This window comes from Schistocerca piceifrons, chromosome 4 (genome assembly GCF_021461385.2).
Source record: "Schistocerca piceifrons isolate TAMUIC-IGC-003096 chromosome 4, iqSchPice1.1, whole genome shotgun sequence".
NCBI classification, from domain to species: Eukaryota; Metazoa; Arthropoda; class Insecta; order Orthoptera; family Acrididae; genus Schistocerca; species Schistocerca piceifrons.
In genome coordinates, this window is record NC_060141.1 from 380173057 (window position 1) to 380200861 (window position 27805).

The following is a 27805-nucleotide window of genomic DNA, read 5'->3' on the forward strand; positions in this document are numbered from 1 at the left end:
TTCCTATTCATTATTAAATCTACTCCTGCATTACCCCTATTTGATTTTGTGTTTATAACCCAGTAGTCACCTGACCAGAAGTCTTGTTCCTCCTGCCACCGAACTTCACTAATTCCCACTATATGTAACTTTAACCTATCCATTTCACTTTTTAAATTTTCTAACCTACCTGCCCAATTAAGGGATCTGACATTCCACGCTCCGTTCCGTAGAACACCAGTTTTCTTTCTCCTGATAATGACATCCTCTTGAGTAGTCCCCGCCCGGAGATCCGAATGGGGGACTATTTTACCTCCGGAATATTATATCCAAGAGGACGCCATCATCATTTAATCATACAGTAAAGTTGCATGCCCTCGGGAAAAATTACGGCCGTAGTTTCCCCTTGCTTTCAGCCGTTCGCAGTACCAGCACAGCCAGGCCGTTTTGGTTATTGTTACAAGGCCAGATCAGTCAATCATCCAGACTGTTGCCCTTGCAACTACTGAAAAGGCTGCTGCCCCTCTTCAGGAACCACACGTTTGTCCGGCCTCTCAACAGATACCCCTCCGTTGTGGTTGCACCTATGGTACGGCTATCTGTATCGCTGAGGCACGCAAGCCTCCCCACCAACGGTAAGGTCCCTTGTTCATGGGGGGGGGGGGGGGGATAATGGGGGTAAGAACTGAATTTAATCATATTCAGTTTTCGACATACGTCTTTGCCTTGTCTGTAAAGAGAAGAAGTATTAGGTTTCTACCTCCCGTCTTCGTAGACGTCATTAGAGATAGAGCGCAAGCTTGGATTGGGAATGGGTACTGGTAATGCCCTTTCAGTGGAGCTATCCTGCCACTTTCTTTATCGATTCGAGGAATTCACGAAAAATATCGATCAGAACGGCTGGACAGGGATTTGAACCGTAGTCCTTCAGAATACGAAGTCAATGTCTTACCATTACGCAGTTTCCCTCTGTATAGCCTGAAGCCAGCGTAATGTACTTTTTGTTTCAGTTTTTAACTCCTTATTATAGGAAGGTATTAAATTAATGGACATCCAAAATTCCAAGTTTTTATATTATTGAAGTAGTGTTGTTCGTTGCGTAATTCAATCTTTCCTCTGTACAGTACAAACGTAGTGCTAAATTTGCTGCGATGCCAACTGAAAGAATTCACATCTTTTCAAGAACAGTTCGAGTCTGCGACTAGGGATAGCGTGCTGATCGGAGAGAACCATGACAAGTGGCTGGCAGCCCCGATGTTCCTGCTTTATACGCGTGTCCGGGTCCGAGCCACACCTGATAACGGCGCCGAGTGCGTTGCCTCTGCGGGACCCATGCAAACACGTAGCCCCCGTGTATCGCCGACTGGATCACCAACTGGCTCCACAAACATAATTTAAGTTCAGTGCGACAGCCTTACACCATTTTACTGAGAGGGCATGTATACCCGCTTGGTACCATTCCACTAGTCGATGTCGGAGGCCATGTCTTGCTGCATCAGTATCTTCCTCAGAATCAACGTACAGTCTCCCACAGAGTGCATACTTCATTGGGCTAGACAGATGGGAATCGGAAGGTGCGAGGACAAGGCTGTAGGATGAATGAGTCCAGTGAATTTTTGTCAGCTCCTCTTTGATCTACAAACTTGTGTAAGGCCTTGCATTTTGATGGAGAAAGAGAAGTTCGTTCGCGTTTTTATGACGACGAACGCGATGATGTAGTTCCTTCAATTGTGTGAGGGTAGTACACTACACTTCAGAGTGGATCGTTCCACCATGAAGGAGAACATCAAACAGAATTATCCCTTCAGAGCCCCAGAAGACCGTCACCATGCCTTTAACAGGCTGAGGGTGTCGTTTTGCTCTTTTTCTTCGGCGGAGAAGTGGTATGTCGCCACTCTATGGATTGCCGTTTTATTTCCGGTTCGAAGTGATGAACGCATGTTTCAGCGCGTGTGACGACGCTTGGCAAAAGTTGTCACAATCACACTCGTAGCGCGCAAGCAGTTCCGTACCATGGTCCTTAGTTCCTATTAATGGTCCTCTGTTAGGTGAAGAGGAACGCAGTAGGCAAACGCCTTTGACGTACCCCAACTGGTGGACGATTGTCTCAACACTACCAACTGCGACGTCCAGTTGTGCAGCGAGGCGTTTGATTGTGATCTGTTGATCGTCTAGAATGAGAGTGTCCGCACGTTTCAAAATTGCAGCAGTCACCACCGTGTGCGACGAGCTGGCAAACGGGAGATCAGACAGGTTAGCGCGACATTGTTGCGCTTATGACAGATACCTCGCCCAACCACTCACCGTGATTTTGCTTAGTGTAATGTCTCCGTAGATACTTTGCAGACGCCTATAAATATCTGTGATGCTCTGGTTTATCGCCAAAATAAATTCTATGACAGCTCTTTTCTTGAAACAAATGGTTCAAATTGCTCTAAGCGCTATGGGACTTAACATCTGATGTCATGTCCCCTAGACTTAGAACTACTTAAACCTAACTAACATCAGAACATCACACACATCGATGCCCGAGACAGGATTCGAACCTGCGACCGTAGCATCAGCTCGGTTCCGGACTGAAGCGCCTAGAGCCGCTCGGTCACAGCGGCCGGCTTTGCTTGAAACACACGTCCGTTACAGACGCCATTTTGAAAGCTACGTGTAGCGCCGCCACCTATCGGAACTTCGTGGAACTGCAGGGGCTGAAGTGGTAGTATTCCACGATTTCTCATAACAAATTCCGCATTTCTCTACCGGAACTTGTAAGGAAAGCGGGCATTGTGTTACTTATTGAACGACATTCGGATATTTGTGTAGATACTTTCGGTGGCATATTTGCATACTGTCTGCGAAATATTTTGCGAATAGAGTTAGTGGCAGAGAAGCAATATATCTAAACGTAATGTATGATGCGCCAGTTTTTCAAACATCTCAGTGCTTACAACGTCATATCTCCTGAACTATTAAAGGTAGGTGGCTTTTACCCTCACCCCCCAGAGATTGTTGCCTGACAGCGAGGGATATGTGCACCAAGTTTAGTTGAAATTGACGCAGCGGTTTAGGAGAAGATGAGGAACACACACACACACACACACACACACACACATACACACACACACGAGCGCGCGCTGGTGCGCAGCCTCACATATATACATTTTTGTCGTATGTTTGTATGTATCTGAAGGTTAGTCTGAGGAAGTGTTGTAGGAACTTTGATTAGATTTTCACTAATAGCCAGACTGGTTCATGAAGACGGCTTTTTTGTATACAATTTATCACCGCTATACCAGAGAAGTTGTCCTGCCGTAGCTTCTTAGTGCTACACGGGCGAAGCTGGGACGGGTCGCTAGTGAAGAATAGAGAACGAAACACGTGCAAAAATTAAACCATAACAATGAAATTTTGTACTGGACAATATGGAGACAGGGAGAGTACGGTGTGTAAAGCGAGCTCTTACGGATTTGGGCTGTGACGTATGCACCGGAAATGTTTTCACCGCCGCTTTTTATTTCACACACTTACGTTTATTGCTTTCATTTACTTATTCGCACAAGGAGTACACGTATTACAAATCGAACGGTAGAACCGGACGTAGCAACAACTAATTCGGTCAGGTGCCTAGGTACGGCAACGTTCCTGTTCAAAAACGTGCATGTAGTTATCTCACAGTGTGGTCGCGGAAAATGATCGCAGAGAACACCTCCGTCAGCTCTACTTCTACGAATACTGGAGTCTATTATTAACCTCCCATCCCCGTTTCTTGGCCGCGCGGGGTAGCCGTGCGGTCTGAGGGCACCTTGCCACGGTTCGCGCGGCTACCCCGTCAGAGATTCTGGTCTCCCCTGGGTCGTGTGTGTGTGTGTGTGTGTGTGTGTGTGTGTGTGTGTGTGTGTGTGTCTGTGTGTGTTGTCAACGTAAGTTAGTTTAAGTTAGATTAAGTAGTGTGTAAGCCTAGGGACCGATGACTAAGCAGTTTGGTACCATAGGAAGATACCACCTAATTTTTCCCTTTTCTCTGTCACAAACACGACGGTGTGGCCACTCTTGGCGTGACCTCAGTAGTATTTTAAGTAGTGTTTAGTGTTTTAGGGCACTAAACTTCGAGGTCGTCAGTGCCTTTGCATGAAATAAACGGAGAAACACAATATTTATAAATGACCTAGTAGAAAACGTCGCAAGTTACATGAGGCCTTTCGTGGATGGTGCTATTGTATACAGAGAAGTCGCGACGATAGAAAATTGTAGCGAAATGCGGGAAGACCTGCAGACGATCAACTATTGGTGCAGAAAATGAGAACTGACCCTCAATATGAACAACCGTAACGTGTTGTGAATACATAGAAAGAATGAGTGTTTGTTGTATGATTTCGAAGTTGCAGAAGAATCACTAGAAGAAGTTACTTCCATGCGTACGGAACCACATAAAATTAATCGCGAGTATGGAAGACGCCAGCTGAGATTCACTGGAATAATCCTCAAAAAACTTAGTCCATTAACAAAGGAAGTAACTTACAAAACACTCGTGCAACCAGTACTTGAATATTGCTCGGAAATATAGGACTCGTACCAGATGGGTCTGTCGGAGTAAATAGATAAGATCCAAAGGAGAGCAGCACGTTTTCGTTACGGTTTCATTTAATAAGCGCGAAAGCGTCACGGAGATGCTCAGCCAACTGCTGTGGCAGACGCTGCGACAGAGGCGTCCTGCGTCACGTTCTGGTCTTAATTTTCAGTAAGCATACATTTCTAGAAAGTCACCCAGCACATTGCTTCCTCCTACGTATATCTCGCGAAAAGGCAACGAAGACAAAATGAGAGAGGTTCGAGCGCACACGGAAGGTTACCAGCATTCGCTCTTCCCACGAACCATAAGCGACTGGAACAGGAAAAGGAGGAAGTGGCACTAGTACACAAATTGCCCTCTACTGCACACCATAAGATGGTTTGCGGAACATAAATTCTAGAACCAAACTGTATCAACAAAATACGGGAAACATTGACAAAATATAAATTGAAACGCAAGAAACTTAGCATTATAACTGCGGAAAGACAGCCAAAAGTTTAAGTACATTCGGCCAGTAGTTAGCGAGAACTTGGTAAGTTTGGTACTTACCAAACTAAACCGTTCATGGCCCACTGCGGTGGACAAGAGTTAGTCTAGCTAGTGAGACCTGATTTGCTTCTCTTCAAAATCAAAAAGAGTTGTCTCACATCGAAGGACCCGTTCATTTAGATTTGCCTTTACTGTCGCAACTCCAAGATCTTCAAAGCTGTTTATGCTTCCTCGTTTTCTGCTTCTAGATTTACCTATTGGGTCACATACGTAACGAGCTGATAGCATCTCGGAAGACAATCGTAAACTGGCACGCAGGACATGACCGTGCTTTGGTTCACAGCCAGGACTCCGTAGACATTCTGCGAGCAGCTATAAATATCTGCGATGCCACAGTTTTTGCCATATGAAACTCAATGACAGCTCCCTGTGTGGAAAACACATCTGCTACATAAGTCACTTGGAAGGCTCCGTATAGCGCCCCTACCGATCGGAACTTCATGAAACTATAGGGGTTGAAGCGGGAATATTCCACAATGTCTCACAATAAATTCCGCATCGTTTCGACTGTAATTTGCCGAGACAAAAAATGTGTTGCATTATTGATTGAACGCTTCTCGGACTGTCTGAATGACATTCTAGAGGAGTATACCTCACACCGCTAGCTCTAATATTTGCGTCTAAATTTTCTTAAAATACTTCAGGCGAATGTTAAATTACGTCACAAACCAGATCACAACTAGTTTCCTAGTTTCTACTGTTTCCATGTCCACTCTGACAGCCCGCATCTCGTGGTCGTGCGGTAGCGTTCTCGCTTCCCACACCCGGGTTCCCGGGTTCGATTCCCGGCGGGGTCAGGGATTTTCTCTGCCTCGTGATGGCTGGGTGTTGTGTGATGTCCTTAGGTTAGTTAGGTTTAAGTAGTTCTAAGTTCTAGGGGACTGGTGACCATAGATGTTAAGTCCCATAGTGCTCAGAGCCATTTTCCACTCTGACACACAATACTTTATAAGAGAAAAATGGATACATTTTACGTTGATAAATTCCATGGCGCTGTCGTTTACCACGGGGCACATAACTAAGAACAACGATTTATTTTTCTATAACTGACACGATGACATGCCATTCGCCTCATCTTAAACAGAAGCAGCCTAAAGTGAATAATTCATATTCTATGCGCAGAAAAAAATGCAAATTGCTCTAAGCACTACGGGACTTAACATCTGAGGCCATCAGTCCCTTAGACTTAGAACTACTTAAACCTAACTAACCGAAAGACATCACACACATCCATAACCGAGACAGGATTCGAACCTGTGACCATAGCAGCAGCACAGTTCCAGACTGAAGCGCCTAGAACGGCTCGGTCACAGCGGCCGGCTATGCACAGAAGTGGACAGTTAGAAACGGAATGATTTTTGAGATAAGAAATATGCCGAAACGGTTCGATTTGCACTCACACTATCAGCCCCTTTCGCAGCTGTGTCATTAAAAGCAGAGTGGACTTTCGTTCACGTATGACGGAATAGCCTTCCTTACTTTCACTGAATTAACGGTGAAAACTCTGAAACTCTGTAGCTGAGTTTCTTTATTACGAGGCGATAGAATTTTGACCGAGAGGGAGAGAGAGAGAGAGAGAGAGAGAGAGAGAGAGAGAGAGACAGAGAGACAGAGAGAGATTCTGCGCCATGATATAAGGGGGGCTTGAGGTTTTGATTGGAGGCTTCCTTTCGGAAGTCCTCCCACCAGGTGCCACCGTCCAGGTTTCGGCGGAGCACCAGGCGACTAATTTCTCCTGTGAAGGTCAAGGACCGGTCGAGCCGTGTGGCTGCCTCTTCGACTCTCACTACCGTGTCTGAGGTCAGAAAGGATTCACTTCCATTTCCGTCTTCTCCGAGAGCATCCCGAGCCGTAGGAGTGACCACTCTCTACAGTCACAAAGTCATGTGTGGTCCGTTGCTACTTTAACGGCTATATGTAAGTACAGCCTCTTTGTCCGCTTTTGCATATTTACCCCTACCCACCAACGTGGTCCTCAAGTGCTTTAAATTTTGATAGAATCTGACACTTCTTGGGCGTATTCTAAATTCGAATACCCTCAGATCAACTCGGATTCAGAAATCAGAGACCCCACTAAACTCAGCTTGCCCTCGTCTCGCACGATGTCCTGCGAATTACGGATGGAGGGCAACAGGCCGATTCCATATTCGCAGATTTCCAGAAAGCATTTGACATAGTGTACAGGGCAGACTGCTAAGGAAGCTCCGAGGGTGCGGAACAGATTCTCAGCTATGCGAGAGGCTCAAAAACTTTTAAAGTAATAGAGCCCAGTACGTTGTCCTGGACGGCGGGTATTCATTGGAGGCAAGAGTACCGATTGGGGTGCTCCAAGGGAGGTTGATAGCACCGCCCTTGTTCTTTATATACACAAAATGCTGACGGATAGAGTGAGCAGCAGTCTGCGTCTGTTTGCTGATAACGCTGTAGTGTGTGAAAAATGGCGGATTCAAATGACAGTAAGAGGATACAGCAAGACTTGGCTGGAATTCGTATTTTCTTTGACGAATGCCAGCTTGCTTTAAATGGAGAAAAATGTAAGTCAATTTAGATGAACAGAATAAACAATCCTGTAATGTTCGAATACAGAATTATTGGTGTGCTGCTTCACGCTGTCATGACGAATAAATATCTAAGCGTAATGGTGCAAAGTGATATTGAACGCAACGAATATGTAAGGTCAGTTCTAGGGAAGGAAAATTGACGACTTCGGTTTACTGGGAGGATTTCAGAAAAGTTTCGCTCGTTTGTAAAGGAAACCGCATACGGATTACACTTGCGACCTATTTTTGAGTGCTGTTTGAGGGTTTAGAATCTCCAATAGTTCGTATAAAAGGAAGATCAAGGAAGTCAGAGGAGTGTTGTTAGATTAGTACTGGTAGTTTAGATCAAACGCGAGTATTATGGAAATGCAGTATGAACTCAAATAGGAATCTCTGAGTGGTAGACGACGTTCTTTTAGAAAAAAACTATTGAGAAAGTTCAGATTCCGACATTTTCGGCCGGCCAGAGTGGCCGAGCGGTTCTAGGTGCTACAGTCTGGAGCCGCGCGAGTGCTACGGTCGCAGGTTCGAATCCTGCCTCGGGCGTGGATGTGTGTGATGTCCTTAGGTTAGTTAGGTTTAAGTAGTGCTAAGTTCTAGGGGACTGATGACCTCAGAAGTTAAGTCCCATAGTGCTCAGAGCCATTTGAACCATTTGAACCAACATTTTCAACAAGCTGCATCACGATTCTACTGCCTCAAGATAGATCTCACGAAAGGACCGCGACGACCAGATAAGGGAAGCATAGCGACAGCCGTGTTTCTTTCGCTTCTTAGTGTGTGGAATGGGAAAGGACATGGCTAGCAGTAGTACAAGCTATCCTCCACTGAGCACCACATCAGAGTTTGCGGAGTGCGTATGTAGGTGCGCTACTTGCACATTATGTCATCCTTTAGGACTACTAAAATTTCGCTAAGTTTGAACTAAATCCGTGATCCGAACGTCGTCGCCTCCCCTCGTTAGATTTCTGTTTCGTCCATTCGATTTGACCAGAGCATGTGGAAGTATCAGATTTTAGTTCATGCATGCGTCTATACAAGTAACAATTGCTGCGGTCTGCTTCCATCCACCTTCGAGCAAATTGCTCAGCGCCAAAAGTGCCAAGAGATGAATGGTGGTCACTTTCAACATCTGCCATAGTCAGGTTAGCACAATATTTCCTTTCCTCTGCTGCCCTGCAACTCTGTTCCCCGGGCCACTTTTATTTGCCCCACCAAAAAACCTACAATTTTGCAGTATCTTTTTAGTATAGCCTCTTTGTTGCGCTTGTAAGAGTTATGCCACATCTCGAATATTTTTTTCGGGTCAGATTGCATTACCAAGGGTCAAGATTTTACAACTTTGAGGCAATTCTTAGTGAAAATCAAGTTAGGAAGTTTTATAAACATCCAGGTGTACAATTTTAAGTTGTGGTAGGATTTTACGTTAGACACTATCGCCAATTCAGTGACTATAAGTGTCAGGTTCTTTTTCTTCTCCCCTTGTCCAGCATTACCGCAAAGTCGTAACCGTTATTAATGGATCTGGAATGGTTGTTAGTTTAAGGAATGGACAGACGCCATCAATGTCACCGCCCCATTACACCTCGTGAGGGAATGTGTGTACCTACATCCGTCTGCGAATCATGTTATTCGTGTAAAGATGAGCGAAAATGTTTTAAAAGTTAGCGAATCGTGTAACTAAATCGCTAATTTAGTACTAGCCCGATATTCAACTAGTGAGATGAGGGAAACCGCCTAAAAACAACACGCCAGCTGGCCGGCACACCTGCCGCCGTCGCTAACACGCACGGTGGATTCGATCCGGTGTCAGCACACCTCACCCTTCCGGAAGCGGCACTTTACCACGCACAGCTATCAAGGTGGATTATTAACTATAGTTGTCATGCCGTAATAAAAATAAATTTTGCTACAAACACAACACACACGGCGACAAAATAATACCAGACTCTCTGTGAAATGTGTTACCAGTGTCAGAGCATGAACCTGTCATATAGTTTGTTGACATCATAGGGAATAATTAATGACGAAAACAACCATGAAGACATTTCATAAGTTGTCTTATTGTTCACAACATCCATATGATTTGTAATCATCGTGCCATTTCTCATATGAAGCATTGATTTCAACAGTCAAAGAATAAAAATTGTATCTCTGTCATGACAACGATCTGATAAGATCTTTGTCAGACAGTCTTTAGTGTGAATGAGGTAATTCATTCCCACTGGCTTCGGCAATCACTTTCTGGATAGTCCCAGGGTTCTGCTATTAGTCGATGCTGGCGGTTGCTCGCTCGTACCGCTGAATGTCTTGTGTTGTGTGAATCTATATTATTTGTCCACCGTAACTTCAGAAGCAGTAGCGTCGAACATCAAGAAATAAGAATTTCTTTGTTAAAAACTTTGCCATAAAATGCAAATGAACAGTTGCTTTTATAATTTTATTGTGGAGTAATATTTCACGGTACTTAGGAACTGTAGCAAAGGTAACGTCCTATTATTGTGCATTATAATCATCCGTTTCAGAAGTGAATTGCAGTGTCAACATCGGTGCCTAAAGAAAATAGAAAATGGTAAAATTAAAAGAATCATATTACGGAAACAATTAGATTTTCCTAAAATATTTCTATATTGTGAATCATTTTAAAGCTTGAAAAACCGAAAGGATTGCCAAAAAATTAAAATAATTTATTTGCTACAGCCTCGTAGAACACTCAGCCAGGCTGTTAAAACCATTTGAGCAGTGTGTACTAATCGTTCTCATCGCCTCAGAATTAGGCCTCAGAAGTGATTACGCTACTAGAACGTAATCCGACTGTTACTGCTGCTCTGTGAACGAGATGTGCATTGTGTCCGCTAGCTATTGTCACCGGGCAGTTATTCGGAGCAATAAAACGGGCTCTGGCCGCCAAATGGCTGTGTCCGTTAGAGCGAGTAGACTCTAATTGGAGGACAGAACGTCCTCGTTTCTGCGAAGGCATGAATGGGGTTTTGATTTCGCATTGTGTGTGCCGTATCTTGTGTGTTGTAAGCAACGGATACCACGCACTTGACGCGAGCACAGAGACTGGTCGGTGTATCAGTGTCCGTGTGAGAGTCGTATGAAATGCGCGTACTGCTACAGTTCAATTTATGGTGAGCAGAAATCTGAAGGTAGTGCTCAAAGACTGAAATCGGCCATGCAGTTGAAAAAATGTGCACCCGTGATTGTAAATAATATGTTGTTCGCTCAGTAAGAGTTTTGACGAGCTCTTTGACGTTGTGTTAGTAACGCAATTATCCTACTGAATACTTTATAAGACACAAAAAAGGACGCACCACGAAGGAATTATCCTAATGGGATGGAAATCGATAGACGTGATTTACATGTACAGGCAAAACTATGATTACAATTTCAAAAAATTGGTTGATCTATTCAAGGAAAGAGATTCGAAAATTGAGCAAGTCGGCTGATTCGTTGGTCCACTTGGCATTGACTCACAATGTTGTTGGGTACACTCCTGAGAGATATCGTGCCAGATTTTGTCCAATTAGCGCGTTTGATCTTCAAAATTGTGAGCTGGTTGGATAGCTCTGCCCATAACGCTCTAAACGTTCTCAGTTGGGGATAGTTCCGGCGACCCTACTGGCCTAGGTAGGCTTTGACAAGCACGAATATAAGCACTTGTATTGCGGTCAGGTATTATCTTGCTGAAATGTAAGCTGAGGATGGCTCGCCATTTAGCAACAAAAGGGGACGATGAATACAGTCGACGCACCGCTATGCTGTAAGGATGCCGCGAATGACAACCAGAGTTGTCCTGCTAAGGAAAGAAATGGCACCCAGACCATCACTTCTGGTTATCGGGTTGTACAGCGGGCAACGATCAAGTTGGTATCCATCACTGTATGTGACATCTCCAGACACACTTCGCTGGTTCAAAATGGTTCAAGTCGCTCTGAGCACTATGGGACTTATCATCTGAGGTCATCAGTCCCCTAGAACTACGTAAACCGAACTAACCTAAGGACATCATCCACGTCCGTGCCCGAGGCAGGATTCGAACCTGCGACCGTAGTAGTCGCGCGGTTCCGGACTAATGCGCCTAGAAACCCTCGGCCACAGCAGCTGGCCGTCTTCACTGGTCTCGTGTCTCACTTCAAAGTGGGACTAATCACTGAAGACAATTCTATTCCAGCCAATGAGATTCCAGGCCGAAAGTACCTGTTACCACTGCAAACCGGTTCGTTGGTGTGCAAAGGGCACCGTAAGCTTAGGTCCCTTTCTGCGAACCGCCTATTAATTGTCCTGGTCGTCACCGAAGCACCAGTTGCACTTCTGATCAACTATATTGATTAATACGTGGCTCTGAGTGCCTCTCCGACGGTTACTCGGCCATCACGTTCTGTTGTCTCTCTGCATCGATCGCTTCCTTCTTGACGCTGTGTGTTCGGTCATCGGCTACTCATTCCTGCCAACATCGTCGAATAGTGGCACTACTCCTACTCAAAGTCGAGTTGTAATGCGTACATGCATTCCCTTCACGTGTTTAGGCCAAGTATTACGCACATCTATGCGACCAGGAATGCTCAGCAGCAGTGAGGCTACTCATACGACAATTATGCGTCAGCAAGGAGCATTAATGATAATATCATAGGAGGCAATGTTGTGCAACCTTAATAGGGACAAGATCCGACTATTCGGGAGGAGGATCTTACAATCTGAGACAGTGTTCCGAGACAAACTTCCGTCACAATGTCCGCAAACGTGACGTCGGATCCGCCTAGCAACAGCGATCTGAACGCCAATTTGCTGAAAGTATATATATATATATATATATATATATATATATATATATATATATATATGTATGTATACAAGAAATGAGCGAAGGGGCAAGCGAGGCGCCACTCAAAAAGCACGGTAGAGTAACCGGGGGCGGCTCCAAAAGAACGGTCCTGAGTAAATATTCCAGCTGTTAAACATGAGATAAAGTGAAGGTTAGTTATCAGTAAACGCCACGTCTCGTGGGCAGTGTATTCCACGGGTATGTAAAGTGAGAAATGTGTTAATATGTTGTAAAGGATTTAATAACGGGGTAGCCAAGAGCCGCCATGTTGGAAATTCTGTGCAGTGTGTTTCAAATTATTCTTTATTAAAACGAGTATAGTACAAAACGTGGTTAACTTTTAACAACTGGCATCCCGACCCACCCCACTTCAGCAGGATCACAAATCTACGCCTGAGCGCTACTGCTGTGCGACAAGGGACTACCGAATCAGCAAGACACCAGGTTAGTAATACAGAAACCAGAGAAGTGAGCCAGAGTCGCTTCCTTCTCACTGCAGTGCCACAGAGGGCATTGTAGAGTGATTCTCTATTTACTCCAACCGGCTTCTTTGAGCCCAACTATACGTCCTCTCTCTCACATGTTGACATTTGCGTATATTGATCACGCGGCAGTCTGCGAGGCATAGTTACTCTCCAGCTGAGGACGCAGAATGAAAATCGCAAAGACCTTGTGCCCTGGTGTCGGCATTTCCCCTATTGACTATCCTCGCCAGCGTCACGGTGAAGCCGGCCAGCGGTTCTAGGCGCTACAGTCTGGAACCGCGCGACCGCTACGGTTCGAATCCTGCCTCGGGCATGGATGTGTGTGATGTCCTTAGGTTAGTCAGGTTTAAGTAGCTCTAAGTTCTAGGGGACTGAAGACCTCCGAAGTTAATTCTCATAGTGCTCAGAGCCATTTGAACCATTTTGCACGGTGAAATTGCACTCCAGCGTCACACATTCATCCATTGACAACCAAAGATTTAAATTTAGTATTTTTCCTCAATACCTGTATGAGTATCAGTTTGTAACCTATTTGCATTACCCCTTTCGTGGTGCCCCTTTTCTTTTTTTTTTAAAAAAAAAAGAGTGTAAATAAGTTTAACAGTATGTGATTGTGGTGCCAATCGCTGGTGCATCTTGTAACACAGTTTTCTTTCAAAACTGCTCAGGTTTAGTAGCCTATGAGAAGAGATCTCTTATGTAGGAGGATTATTCTGATAGGAAAGAACGTTTCGATCTCCTCAATTATGTCCCTACCTCCGTCAACGTGTCACATATCTACTTACCGTTGGCGGCAATATGGATCTAATAGTGAGCTGGAACCGCCATTTACTGTTTACTTGTACGAGTTTAAAATGAGCGACAAATTAACAATCCCGTCAAGTGTGAGCTGCCCCCTGACCATCGCTCACAATTCAACCGGAGCGACTAGCAGGCTCCAATTGCCGCGAATGCCCCACCACGGCCAGCGCTAAGAAACACATCCACGCTTGAACTGTAATATGAAACAAAATCGCCAAAGATAGTGACCATCCGCGAGACTGCCCGGTACAGTGAACAATAGTGAACAGTTTTTTTTCCCTTTCTCATCTCTTTTCAGCGTCGCGAAAGCCAGCAGACATAACTCGGAAATTGAGATGCACCAAAGGACAAAGTAGAGCTGTATTTCGTACGCCACCCGGAAAAGGACGGTGTGGATCCATCGTAATTCAAAGGTTATTGCTGCTATACGGTTTTATGGCTGTCTTTTTTTCCCGCACAACGACGCAGCGTAAATTCTGGGCTATATTGCCTCGTCGTGACACGGAACCCCATTTTCTTCTGTTTAAGGCCACTTCACAGCTGGTAGTGAGTGTGTTTCTTGCGGGGACGGTTGCATTTTTCATCCGAGAAAACAAGGTACACCAGTGTGTTTGAAAGATTATTAAAATGCAAATGCCGCTATGAATTTCTGAGATGGTGATGCGTCACATGCTTCGTTTTTCCTTATTTTTCAAATAAAATTGTCTACACTACCTTGTTTCATCCGCCTACTACCTTCAGAGATTTTTGTCTCGAGAGAATGTTGTGGATTAGATGAATTAGATAGGCAGCAGAAATATGCCGTTAGCATAAACAGAAGGGAAGTGTTTCTGAGCTTTCAAGAAAGTTAGCTGAGCGAAGACGTGTCACAAAGATGTAAACATAATTTTATGGGGGTCAGAAAGCCACACCGAGGTGACAGCGGGTGGTTTGTCTCACTTATCTGAATCACCGCTTGTTGGCTACTAGATGGAAACGCCTGCTAACGCATGAGGATATTCTGGCTTCGAACTGAATCGAATAGCTGTGCAGCTGTAGCTGAAATGACCCGACATAAAAGCTGAGGCGAGTGCTTGCTACCGAGGACAAATAATATTCAATGCGCTTTTAGCAATGTATACTTATAGAGAACGGAACAGATATTTGCACCCATAAAAAGTACACAAAGCTGTCGACTAAAATCTTAAACGTAGTTTAATCGAATAGCTAACCCTTGCCATGATTTCAAATGCGGGGTACGCCAATTGTTTACATCTGCTCTGCTAAATATAAGGTGGGTCCAATTCAAAAGGAGACCTTTGCTATAAAGGCATTGTATGTAATCCTAGAGGGTGAATGTGTTTACCGAGAGATGGAGTGGTGGCAGTCCAAGTTGCATAAGCAGGATTAAAGACTCCGCAGCGATTTCCTGATTTCTGGATAGCAGTTTCCGCAGTTCGCTGCATGATGGATTCCTCCACATCAGCACAAAGAGAAGTTATCTAATTTATTCGTGCAAAAGGAGAACATGCTTCACAACTTTACCTCAAGATGAAAAAAATGGCTCTGAGCCCTATGGGACTTAACTTCTAAGGTCATCAGTCCCCTAGAACTTAGAACTACTTAAACCTAACTAACCTAAGGACATCACACACATCCATGCCCGAAGCAGGATTCGAACCTGCGACCGTAGCGGTCACGCGGTTCCAGACTGTAGCGCCTTTAACCGCTTGGCCACCCCGGCCGGCATCTCAAGATGAAGGAGATTTATGGAGAGCAGCGTCTTCCACGGTGGGCAATACTCCGTTGGTGCCAGCGTCATGAGGGGGGCATGTAAACATGAAGGACATGTCACGCCCCGGGCAGGAGCACGTAGTCACCACTAGTCCCACTATTTCCGATGTGGAGGAGCTCATACGGACGAATCGTCGGATCAGCACACGTAACATTGCTGTTGAACTGTCGATAAGCAAATAAACTCTGCATCATACAATCCGCGAGAAGCTTTGTTATGGCCAAGCTTGTGCGCAGTGGTGACGAAGCATCTTTCAGAGAATGAGAAGACGGCGAGAATGAGTGTTGGTCTGAGCCATCTGTTGCGATTAGCGGACGTGGAACACATTTCGATTGTTCAGAATGTGGCATGTGATGAAACGTGGTGTCACCACCTCAACCCTGCTTCCAAACGGATGTACGTGGAGCGGCGGCAACCCGGGGCCCCTCGTCCGAAAAAAGCAAACTCCGCCCCGAAGGCCGGGAAAGCGATGCCACGTTTCTTTTTCGACGAAAAGAGTGCAAAAGTTAATGATGAGCCATACTGCAACACGTTTTTGAGTCTCAAACAGGCCATCTAGAACAAGCGCAGGGATAAGCTCTGGAATGTGCTAGTGTTTCTCCAGGACAGCGTTAGGCCACCTGTACCCAAAAAGACACTCTAGCTCCTTCCAAAATTTCGATGGTAAGTCCTGGGACATCCTCATTACTGCCCTGATATCTCCTCATGTGACTCACATGTCTTCGGCCCCTTAAAGTGATCTCTGAAAGGTCAGACGTTCATTTGTGACAATTAACTGGAGGACACCGAGGGAAACTGGATCCCTCAAGAATCCAGAAGTTTCAACACTGAAGCCTTCCACTTCCTACGCGCTAGGGTCGGTGTATAAATGTCAGTGGCTATTACGTGCATGAAATGTATGGTATTATTAAAATTTCCTTACTTATAATTTTAGTCTGCTTATCACATGGCCACAAATACAACGCCGGCCGAAGTGGCCGAGCGGCTCTAGGCGCTACAGTTTGGAGCCGCAGGTTCGAATCCTGCCTCGGGCATGGATGTGTATGTTGTCCTTATGTTAGTTAGGTTTAAGTAGTTCTAAGTTCTAGGGGACTGATGGCCTCAGAAGTTAAGTCCCATAGTGCTCAGAGCCATTTGAACCATTTTGAACATGAGGAACACACCAACCGTACCTCTTGCAAGATCCTTTCCTGGACACGTCTGTGTCCTCTCCGTGTGGCTATTGTCTGCGTGAGAGTGAGTGTCCAGGCGAAGGAAGTTTCTCCAGTCTGGGCATGTCATTCCCCAGTTCTCCTAAATGGGTTATGGACATCTACAAATCTGGCTCAAGAGCGAGCGATTTTCCCTGGACGGGAAGTGGTTTCGAACACCTGTTGGGAAATAAACAGTTTAAAAACTCTGATAACAGGCAGTATTTTACAGTGGAGTGTGTAGCGCGAGTGGAGAATAGCCATCGATATTTCCTGCATGCAGCTGCTAAGTCTGACTGACCGGAAAGTTTGAATATCCAATAACTGTGTGGAGAGGTCTGGAGCTCCCAAAACTGAGGGGTCGGCTAGCAGCCGTCTTGAGGTGTACATGTCGTATTCCCTGTGGGCCGGATGCGGTGTTTTAGTAGTGTACCTCAGACGTCGGGAGATGGTGATCCTTCGGGACCAACCGAGTTATTTTCTTGCTGTATGAAAAAGTGAGAGAATCCGAAAATGCGTTCCCATGAATGGGCGTGGACTTCGGGTTGAGTCACTCAGGTTTTCTTGGAGAATGTTGCCGTTTAGCGAGTGTGGAGACAATCAGTAGGCAGAGGCCTCAATTTGCTGCGTAGCCGAGCAGCTAGATAGACGGCGTTGTCCAGTGGTCGAGACTGACCTGGTGACGTTACCAATAAAGCCAATAAATTTAATATGTTTCTGTGCAAAGCTGAGTGTGCCGTTTCATGTGAATTTTTCTTTTACTTTAAACTGTACCGTGTTCTTGTTTCGTTGTCGCGGATGTTAGCGGTGGAAGACGCTGGGAGCCAGTTGGTGTATCGAGCTATTAGCGGTATACGCATTCCAGCCCTGTGGTCACGTCTCGAAATCTTCCTTAGAGTAGGGCTTTTAATTATTGACTTCCACTTAGAGAGATGTTTTAACCCTATTTTACAGATCAAAGCGAGACTGCTGACACTTAGAGTGACATGAACGACATAGTAGGCGGGAGGAAAGAGGTAAGCTAACAAACGTGTCCCAGTAACAGTCGCTTTGATTGTCTGGCGGGCCACACATAACCTGAAGAGAGTGTAAGCTGAAATCGCTGAGACTGGGAGGTTGAGCGACGCCATGGTACCTCCAAGGTTCGGACGAAAAGAACATCTCACTCTTTCTTGAGGGACCAGATGCTGCCTATCACAACATAGGGTAAAGTAGAAGTTAAGTAACATCTTAAAAACTTTTTTGTCTTCTTCCGTGGCCGGTAGTAACATACAGGAGTTGGATAAAAATGTAGAAACACAGCGAGAAATGGATGCTTGAACGCAAATGCTGATGCTAGCCATGCCTGCAGATTCTGTGTTCCATTCGACAGAGAACGACACCTGTGTAATGTCAATAAGTTGGCAGTGTCAGTTGTGTTCAGAGCATATACGAGGGTTGACTGCAAAGTAATGCCTCCACCTTCGTAACTCTTCAACAGTTGGCAGAATTGGTATGTGGCAGGTATTGGCTTGTTCCGTAGCCTCTTCTTAACAGCTACAGTTTGCGGAAAACTTTAGCATTCAACGATTATGTTGTTACAATGTAAAGTATGGAACCCTGCGCAGACGGTGGGTCAATGAGTTTTACGCAATATGTTACGAAAAGTTACGAAGGTGGAGGCATTACTTTTCAGTCAACCCTCGTACTTTGTAGTTGTGAGTGCATTGTGTCCGAGACAAAAGATTTCGAATGTGGTCAAATTGCTCCTGCTCGTATGGTAGGTGCCTCTGTAACTAAGACAGCCAAAGTGTTTGGTGTTACCGAAGGCATGGTGTCGAGCGTCTGCCATGTAAGCAGGAGAACCTGGGTTCGAGTCCCGGTCGGGGCACACATTTTCAACCTGTTCCCAATAAAGTATATCAACGCCTGGTTGCAGCTAAGGTGTCCATTACATTATTATAATCATTATTATTATCATCGTAACTGTGAAATCATGCAATCTCGCAAACAAAAATGTAAAGAGGCACTGATAATTTTGATCTACAAACTACATTCTTTGTTGGTGACCAAACGTAGTGGTGTTAGTTAACAATGGGAGGCCCGACAACGCGGATTTAGAAAACATCGCTCTTGTGAAACAAAAATAGCTCTTTAGTAACAAGAAGTGCTGAGTGATTTTGACAAGGGACTTCAAATTAATTCCGCATTTATAAATTTTCAGGTGGCTATTGACACCGTACCGGACAAGCAACTTGTAAGCATTTCATGTGCTTATGGAATATCATCTCAGTTATGCGACTGGATTCGTGATTTTGTGTCAGAGAGGTCACAGTTCTTAGTTACTAACGGGAAGTCATCGAGCAAAACAGAAGTGATTTCTGGCGTTATGAACCCCCTGCTGTTCCTTGTCTATATAAACGATATAGAAGACAATCTGAGCAGCCATTTTATACTGTTTGCAGATGATGCTGTCGTTTGTTGTCTAATAAACTCATCAGAAGATCAAAACAAATTGCAAAATGATTTGTAGAAGATATCTGTACTGTGCAAAAATTGACAACTGATCCCAAATTATGCACAGAGTGCGGTCATGCATATGAGTACTAAAAGTAATCCGTTAAACCTCGGTTACACGATAAATCAATCAAATCTAAAAGCAATAAATTTTACTAAAACCTATGAATACAATTACAAACAACTGAAATTGGGAAGAACACATATGAAAAGTTGTAGAGAAGGCGAACCAAGGACTGCGATTTTTGGCAGAACACTTAGAAGAAACCACAGTTCTGCTAAAGGGACTGCCTACAATACTCTTGTCCGTCCTCTTTTGGGGTACTTCTGCGTGGTGTGGGATCCTTACCGAACAGAATTAACGGAGTACATCCAGCAAGTTCAAAGAAGAGCTGCGCGTTTTGTATCACGTACATGATACAGGATTTGGGTGGACATCTTCAAAAAGGAAAAAGGAAGGCGTTTCTCGTTGCGGAAGGCATCTCTCAAGAAATTTCAGTCACCAGTTTTGTCTTCCGAATGCGAAAATATTTTGTTGACACCCACCTTCGTAGGGAGAAACGATTACATAGTAAAATAAGTAAAGTTAGAGCTCTCACGAAAACATACAAGTGTTCATTATTTTCGCGCTCTGGTCGAGAGTGTAATAGTAGAGAATTATTGTAAATATGCTTCGTTGAACCCTTTACCACGCACGTAAGTGTCATTTGCAGAGTACCCATGTAGATGTTGATGCAGATGCAGATGTAGGCGAACCATTCACAGCATCGTCGTTAATAACAACGCAAACGGGCTGCTGTAAGATTGAGCAGGTTATTCCACCATTTCTACTTTCGTACTGATTTCCCCACAGCTCAAGCAGTCTGCAGGTGCCCAATTTCTTCCGAAATGTTCTACAATTGGTAGCATGGTGTAAATTATAGGAAAGCCCATGCTGTAATTTTCGTATTTTGAGCACACCAGTTCCTACAAAAGCATCCATACAATAATACGATTCATATTTGTACCTGCAGATGCTCTTTACAAGGCAGTCTCCAAATACAGCATCGTCTTCTTTCCTGTAGCGTTTATACCGTCTTACAAGTTGTCCAACTTTTCTTTCGAGAAATGGCTAATTTTATTTTGTGATGTAATTTTGTAGCCGGTCCGTTCCTGATGCCACAGTTGTCACAGGGAGGAAAGTCGTGTGCGCTGTCTGTAATGGGGTAAATTACAGTCGAGTCGCTGTAAGTAGAAAGCTGTTTGCAATTTTCAATTGCGACGCGCAATCAGATGGCTGTGGTTGGAAATAGTAGCCATCTGTAGGGCTGTGACAACACTGAGGCGTTGCCGTAGAGACGTTTACAAATCGCGTTGCGTGACTGGTTGAGATAGCCGCGCGAAACTACAGCGCCCAACCCTGTCCAACCGTCAGGGATCAATTTAAGCCGACTCAACTATATGTTCAGTGTGGTGTCGCATTTTATCTGTTTGCATGATGTATCCACTGAGGACTAGCCCACCATTTGTGTAAATGACTGAGGAAACTGCCTAAAAGCACGGTCGGGCTGGTTGGTGTACCAGCACATAGCCATTAATCTGCTGTTGTGTTTGGCCCACGTCTCTGCACCCTCACAATTTAACATGGTGTGACTTCAGACATCTTGAATAAAACGTATTTCGCGTTATGGTATCATCCCATGAAGGCGTTCCGTAGTACACACGAAATAGTTTTACCTATGTAACTTGTGTCTGCATTGGGTAATTCGACTATCCGAATTTGTTTTCCGCACACCATACTGCAATGTTGTGTACTGGGAACACATCGGACTAAGAAATGAATCGATAGGAAAGGGAAAACAGGCCATTGACTGTTACAGTTTTCGCAGATCGATAGCGGTGCCCAGTGAAGGTTTGAGTCTGTACGGGATGCCTTTCGTTTTTACGAGTCCATCTCACTTAGGTGTCGTGCACTGACAGTAAAATTTAAAAAATTGAAATTTCCTAGCTTACTGACTATGGGATTGGCTTTCATCCAATCCCTACGAAGGCTTTGCCTGATAGGTTTTCAAAGCACGTCACTTCCGAATATATTCGGAAGAAAAGTAAAGAACAATAATTTTGGCAGATGGTTTTATGTGCTTTCAATGACGATATGTACAAGGCTTATGCATCAGTCCGCAAATTTAGAAGAGTCTGTAATCAAATCTCAGTGAACACAACTCGGTAAAATTTCCTAACACTCGTTAAGTGAATTCAGGCCACAAATGAGAACTTTCCTGAAATATGGCTAGAACGAATGTCACCACTCGTTTTCATATATCTGAGCTGGCAATTTGTCTCTAAGGAATTCAGTGTCAATGAAATATAAAACCACAGTCTCATTATCGCCCTCATTTAATGAACTCTTTTCAGAGTGAATAACCTTCGCAATGTTTGTTACAACATGAGAACACACAAAATGCCAGAAAAACTTCATAATTACAGTTGTAACAAAAGTGTTTCTCAGTTTATCTGCTTTCGCATTATTGACTATCACTTTTGTGAGTATTACGGTTTCAGATGTGGTGTGTGTCATGAGTTCCATTTTTTAGTTCCGATTACCATTTGCAATATGAAAATGACGTGGGCTCCTACGATGTATAACGCCACATTTACTCTTCTGTTTAATAGAGTATACGCAGAACTCCTGATAATTCCAGGTCGAGCGGAGTGACAGACTATAAGTCTGAGCGCAAAGTGTGGGACGTTCGTAGGCGTCCAAATATTTGAAACGCAGCGATTACACAGTAGGCGATAATGACCCTGCACGGTCGTTCGAGGCTTAGCGCACTGCTTGGGCCCCACTGTTGACGCAGAAAGCCAAACAACAGGCAGCCGAACCCATTACTGGATCCCTGTTTTTCACGGTTAAGAAATACTGTTTACGAGATCGGTAAGTCGATGGTACTGACTTTCCGCTGGCAGTGTGTACAAATACGTGGTTTGTGTACACATGCATCGGGGGGACGACGACCTCGTTGTTATGGCACCCGCGCTACGCTACTTCATGGAAAACAAAGATATTTATCTTAAAATCACAATCGGTTTTCCGCAAAAAATGTTCAGAGACTGTTTGACTTACAGCATAAAAGGAACGATCGGCAAAGTGAGGATACCGTGGAGCCACATGTTACAATGAGAACGTTCAGATCCTCTAAGCAGTTTATGGGCTGCTCTGAATTATTATTTGAATCTTAAGTTCTTTGTACGGTAGCGATGAACAGAGACCAGAATTTGGTCCTCTTGTTCTGTTAACAAAAACAGGAAGTGGTATTATTAGTGATAGGAACTAAAATCATTGATGCCTTTCACTAACAGAAATACGTTAAAATCTTTATTATCAGCTTAACACCTAGCCAGTCAAGTGTGGAGAATCACTAAAAGTGTTATTTTTCGAAAACTGAGGAAAACATCCTCGGAGTACGAAAACTGAAGGAAACTTCTTCATTTATAATTATTCTATGACTTTCACCAAAACTGCGAAAATGAAGCTAATATTTTAAATTTGCATGATTCCTCGTTTTGCAGAGAATATCCTACTATTTACGTAAGTGCTATTAAGGGCCACGGGTGAGGGAACACTTTTCATGAAATGTTAGCACATTAAAATTGAAGTTAAAGAACTGGAATTAACTAGTGTGAGCGTGTGGGTATCAAAGTTTTCATGAAGTTAGCTTTATTGCCTTCCTAATTAAACCTCAGTGGCAGGTATGGATGTAAACCACACTTTTGAAGAATAGAACATGAATAATTGAGTGTTCCTGGTGTGGCTATTGCTCAAGTACTTTTCATAACCTCGTTTAAAGTAAGCCTTCATCTCATTTTGATTCACAGTTAATGTTATTTCGTAATTGTATTAATTAGAAAAGTAATTCCTCTTCATAATGATCCAGTTATTATTTATTGGTACATAAATATCTCATTCAGATTTCTCCACGCATTCCGGCCTCTAGGTACACGAATCCATGTTGCTCCAGCCTTATTTCAAGTGTAATCTGACCACCTTGCATTAGATCGTTGCCACTGTCTCTCGTAGCAAACGGTGGCCAATATTGAACTGGCCCAGAAAATTTTTCACGCACCCCAGTAGGGTAGATTATTGGTAGACGCCTTTAAGCCGAAAGTGAAGCCAGCGGCAACAATATTGGTGAGTCTTGGTGACGTCATCGTATTGCAATGCTGCTCTTCAATCTCGCTTAAAACAGGAATAAAACGGCCGTCCGTTTTGCTGCGAAGTACACAATTCTGTACGAGTGAGAACTGGCGTTAACATTTAAATTTTCAACTGTCTGAGGATGAGTATTCATCTACAAAAGTATGTTGTTTCAAAGTACATACTCGGAACTGACAGACTGTTCAACGCATTAACGCTTACGGAGTAGGTTTAACACAAGATTTTAACGGAGAAACAGACCCCTATGATTCACCAAGATGATGAACAGGCTTCAGCTGACCTCTACTTGAATGCACCTTACGACAACAAACCAACTTAAATATATACTGATGAGCCACAACGCGAGAACCTCATTACTACCTACCCAATAGCTGGTATTTCGCTCTTTGGCATGGATAAAAGAGGCAAAGTATCGTGGTATGGAAGCAATGAGGCCTTGGTACATCACTGGAGGGAGTTGAGAACCACATCTGCACGCACAGGTTACCTAATTCCCATAAATTCCGGGTAGGGAGTCGATGAGCTCTGACGACATGTACAATCACATCCCTGATGTGTTCGGTCGGGTTTAGATCTGGCGAGTTGGGTTGGGAGCAGATCAACTGGAACTCGTCACTGTGTTCCTCGAACCACTCCATCACTCTCCTGGCCTTGCGATATAGCGAATTGTAATGTTGAAAAATGCCACTGCCATTGGGGTACGTGATCTTCATAAATGGGTGTAAGTGGTCTTCAACTAGTGTACATTACTTTCAAGGACTGTGACCATTTTGGCAGACCAGGTCAGTCTCACGGTACAATGTTTGCTCCCCAATGAGGAAGCTGTGTTCTCAGAAGCCGGATCGTCTGTTCACGCCGCTCGCATCATCCTGGACTGGTTTCGAGAGACCGAGGATGAACTGCAGCACCTCCAGTGTCACAACCGTCTCCAAAGCTCCTTAATACTGAGCTTTGTGGCCTGTTTTGGAGTGAATAGTGGGTGGTCGTCACCCATTTTGATCACTGTTAACTGACTTGCCACTATTTTTCAGGAAGAATGATATAAGATTCCATTGAAAACCATACAACACCCGTTTTTATCCATCCCGAGGCATGATACTGTACTGCTTTTTGGTGTTTCATTATTTTTGTCCAGCTCCTGTAGATTATTTACCAGGCTTGCCGCCGGCCTGAGTGGCCGAGCGGTTCTAGGCGCTTCAGTCTAGAACCGCGCGACCGCTACGGTCGCAGGTTCGAATCCTGCCTCAGGCATGGATGTGTGTGATGTCCGTAGGTTGGTTAGGTTTAAGTAGTTCTAGGTTCTAGGGGATTGATGACCTCAGATGTTAAGCCCCATAGTGCTCACAGCCATTTCAATCATTTCTCCGTCCCGTAGTACAGGTTTCAAGGAACTGTTGCCCTGGAAGACAACGGATTCGCCCTCTCCCATCGGCGTGATGTAGAAGGTTTCAGGATACGTCAGACCACGCAACGCCCTGCCACTGCAGCAACGTCCAGTGCCGATGAACGCGTGCTCATTTCAGCCGTAGTTGCCGATGTCGCGGCACATGCATGGGTCATCGGCGGTGGAGGCCCATCGTCAGGAGTGTTCGGTGCACTGTGTGTTCGGACATACTTGTACTCTGCCCAGCACTAAAGTCTGGTGTTAGTTCCGCCACAGTTCGCCGCCTGTCCTGTTTTACCAGTCTGCCCAGCCTACGACGCCGGCATCAGCAGTGAGGGGTGACCGCCCACCCCTTCGACGTCTGGACGTGGTTTCACCTTGGTTTCACTACGCGTTGAAGACACCACAGCACCAACCGAACACCCGATACGTCGTGCAGTTTCCGAAATGCTTGTGCCAAGCCTCCGGGCTATCACAATCTGCCCTCGGCCATACATAGATAGATAGCGCGCCTTCCTCATTCTGCACACGGACAGCACGCTCACGGATACTACATGCACCGTGCGTGTGTCTAAGTAGCAGTCATTCCTCGCCAGGTGACACTGCTGTTGCCTGTAATGGTTTATATCGATAGCAAGTCGGTGGTGATAATGTTCTAGCCGATCAGCGTATAATCCGCACTTAATCAGACGATGTAAGTTGGGTCGTCTATCTTGACATATAGTAAATGTTTTCCACGTCAGCATTCTTTTTCCCACCCTGTATTCTGATATCCAGCTAGGAGTTCCTTTGTCTGTCTACTGCCTCATTGTCTGATTGCATGCGCCAACCTCATATCGTTGCAGCCAGAATTATTTTTGAGCTCCAGTACGTTCACTGATGAGTCCTTTTATAGTTCTTTCTATCATATAAACCGTAGTAAGCGTATTTACTTTCCTGGAGGAGGAACCATACATCACAAGGCACTGACTGCGACCGTTCCGTTTCATAAGCGTAAGAAGCTCAGTGTTGAAAACACTGTGATGTTTACCAAAACAGTAACGTCCATGTTTAGGTTTCTTTCTCTTTTGTTAAATAACCAGTCGTAGTTTTCAACTCTCCTAAACGCAAAATCTCATAAACTGGTTCTGTGACTTTATTATCAATTCGTACTAATTTTCCAACATATTGAGTCTACTTTATTTTAGATTTATGTTACTGTTTTTGAATCCTACTCAAACAGTACCCTTCGTTACATACAAAATGTAGATTCAGATTAGGTTCATTTTAATCCATGCCTCAAAGAAATCTTTTGTCCTTCAGTGACAACAAAATTGGAAATTTGTGGTAAGTTCTATGGGACTAAACTGCTGAGGTCATCGGTCCCTAGGCTTAGACGCTACAAAATCGAACGTAAACTAAGTTACGATAAGGACAACACACAAACACACACACACACACACACAATGGAGGAATCGAACCCCCGACGGGGGAGGGGGGGGCGGGGGCGGGAGCCGCGCGAACTGTGGCAAGACGCCTTAGACCGCACGGCTACCCCCCACGCCCCGTGACAACACAGAAGATACTTCTAATAACAGAAAGCCCTATACTTTTGGTAAGTACTGTGCAGTATTCTGTAAAAACTCCTATCAAAATACATTTATACGTTTAGAAGTAGACACAGTAGTTCAGGAATTCAGATCGAGCAGAAATACCATGTACACTGCCTGACAAAAGAGTGAAACAATCAGAAGGGGAAGATGACGAGAATTGGAACTTCATGGTTTGAGAGAACACGTGACGTTATATCAGTGATAACAAAACCCCCTCAACTGTACAAAGAGCTTGGAGGTATAAGCCTAGTTGTCAGTATGACGTTGCACACCCACTAACCTGAATGCATTCACTGATCCGGCTAGGATCGGTGTTAGAAAGCTATTGTATCCTCTCTTGAGACAAGCTGGCCCACAATTTTTGTAACTGGTCCTTGATGTCCTGGATGGTGGTACTGTGGTTGATTTGACGACTGGGAGTGCCTCAACGTCACACAGACAGTTTGTGTGTCCATGTGTGGACGAGCATTGTCCTGTTGAAAGATGGCACTGCGATTCTAGCGCACGAGGGGTAACACACGACGATGCTTGACGTCCGTTGCGTACTACTGTGACGTTGGTGTTCTTCAGTTACTACCAGCTCGATGGCTCCAGAGACTACGACGGCAGGACCAAAACCACTGTGCCTGTCCAAAACATTGGGAGAATGAGACGTCTCCTAGGGTCGTCGCCACACTCGCCGACGATGTCCATCCAGAATAGTGCACTACCGCTATGCATCGCTGAATACAATGCTACGCCGTTCATCTGCTATCCATATTTGCCAGTCACGAAACCACTCCAAAAGCAGCTGGTTTGTGTTGTGGTATTAACGGCAGCGTCTTAGTGTAGCTGCACGAATAGTGTGGAATGACGCACAATGTTGTAGGGAGTTCACTGTTTTTTCACAAATGGCAGGTGCATTTGTGAAGTGGTTAACACGTGCGTGGTGCACAACAAGGCTATCTTCCCTAGTGATGGTCATACGTTGTCAACTGGAATCTTGGCGACGAGTACGATTGCCCCCAGATTCCCATGCCGACCAACATGACCACTGCACGTCAGAATGGCCCTTAAATCTGCCTATTGCATAGTGGACCAGCCGTTCAAATTAAGACTCAAACTGAGCCCCTTTCAAACTCTTCTCAGGTGCTGATAACGCTGTCTCACAAGAGCACTTGCCATCTCCACGTTATTCATAGTAATCACTCAACATCTGCCGCTGTACCACGTCTGGTAACAACATTAAACGTGAACAACACTTTGGCACTGAAGTGGCTGTTCTACCTATCATAGACAATTGCTGTAATCATTTACCATATCCTCCGATGGTGCGGAAGTGTATGAACGTAAACTAACAACCGACCATGTCTTCTGCGCTCATCACCTGTTTTGTCAGCAGTGTAAATCCTATTCAGCCTTACGGCATTTATTCCTGTGGAAATGCAA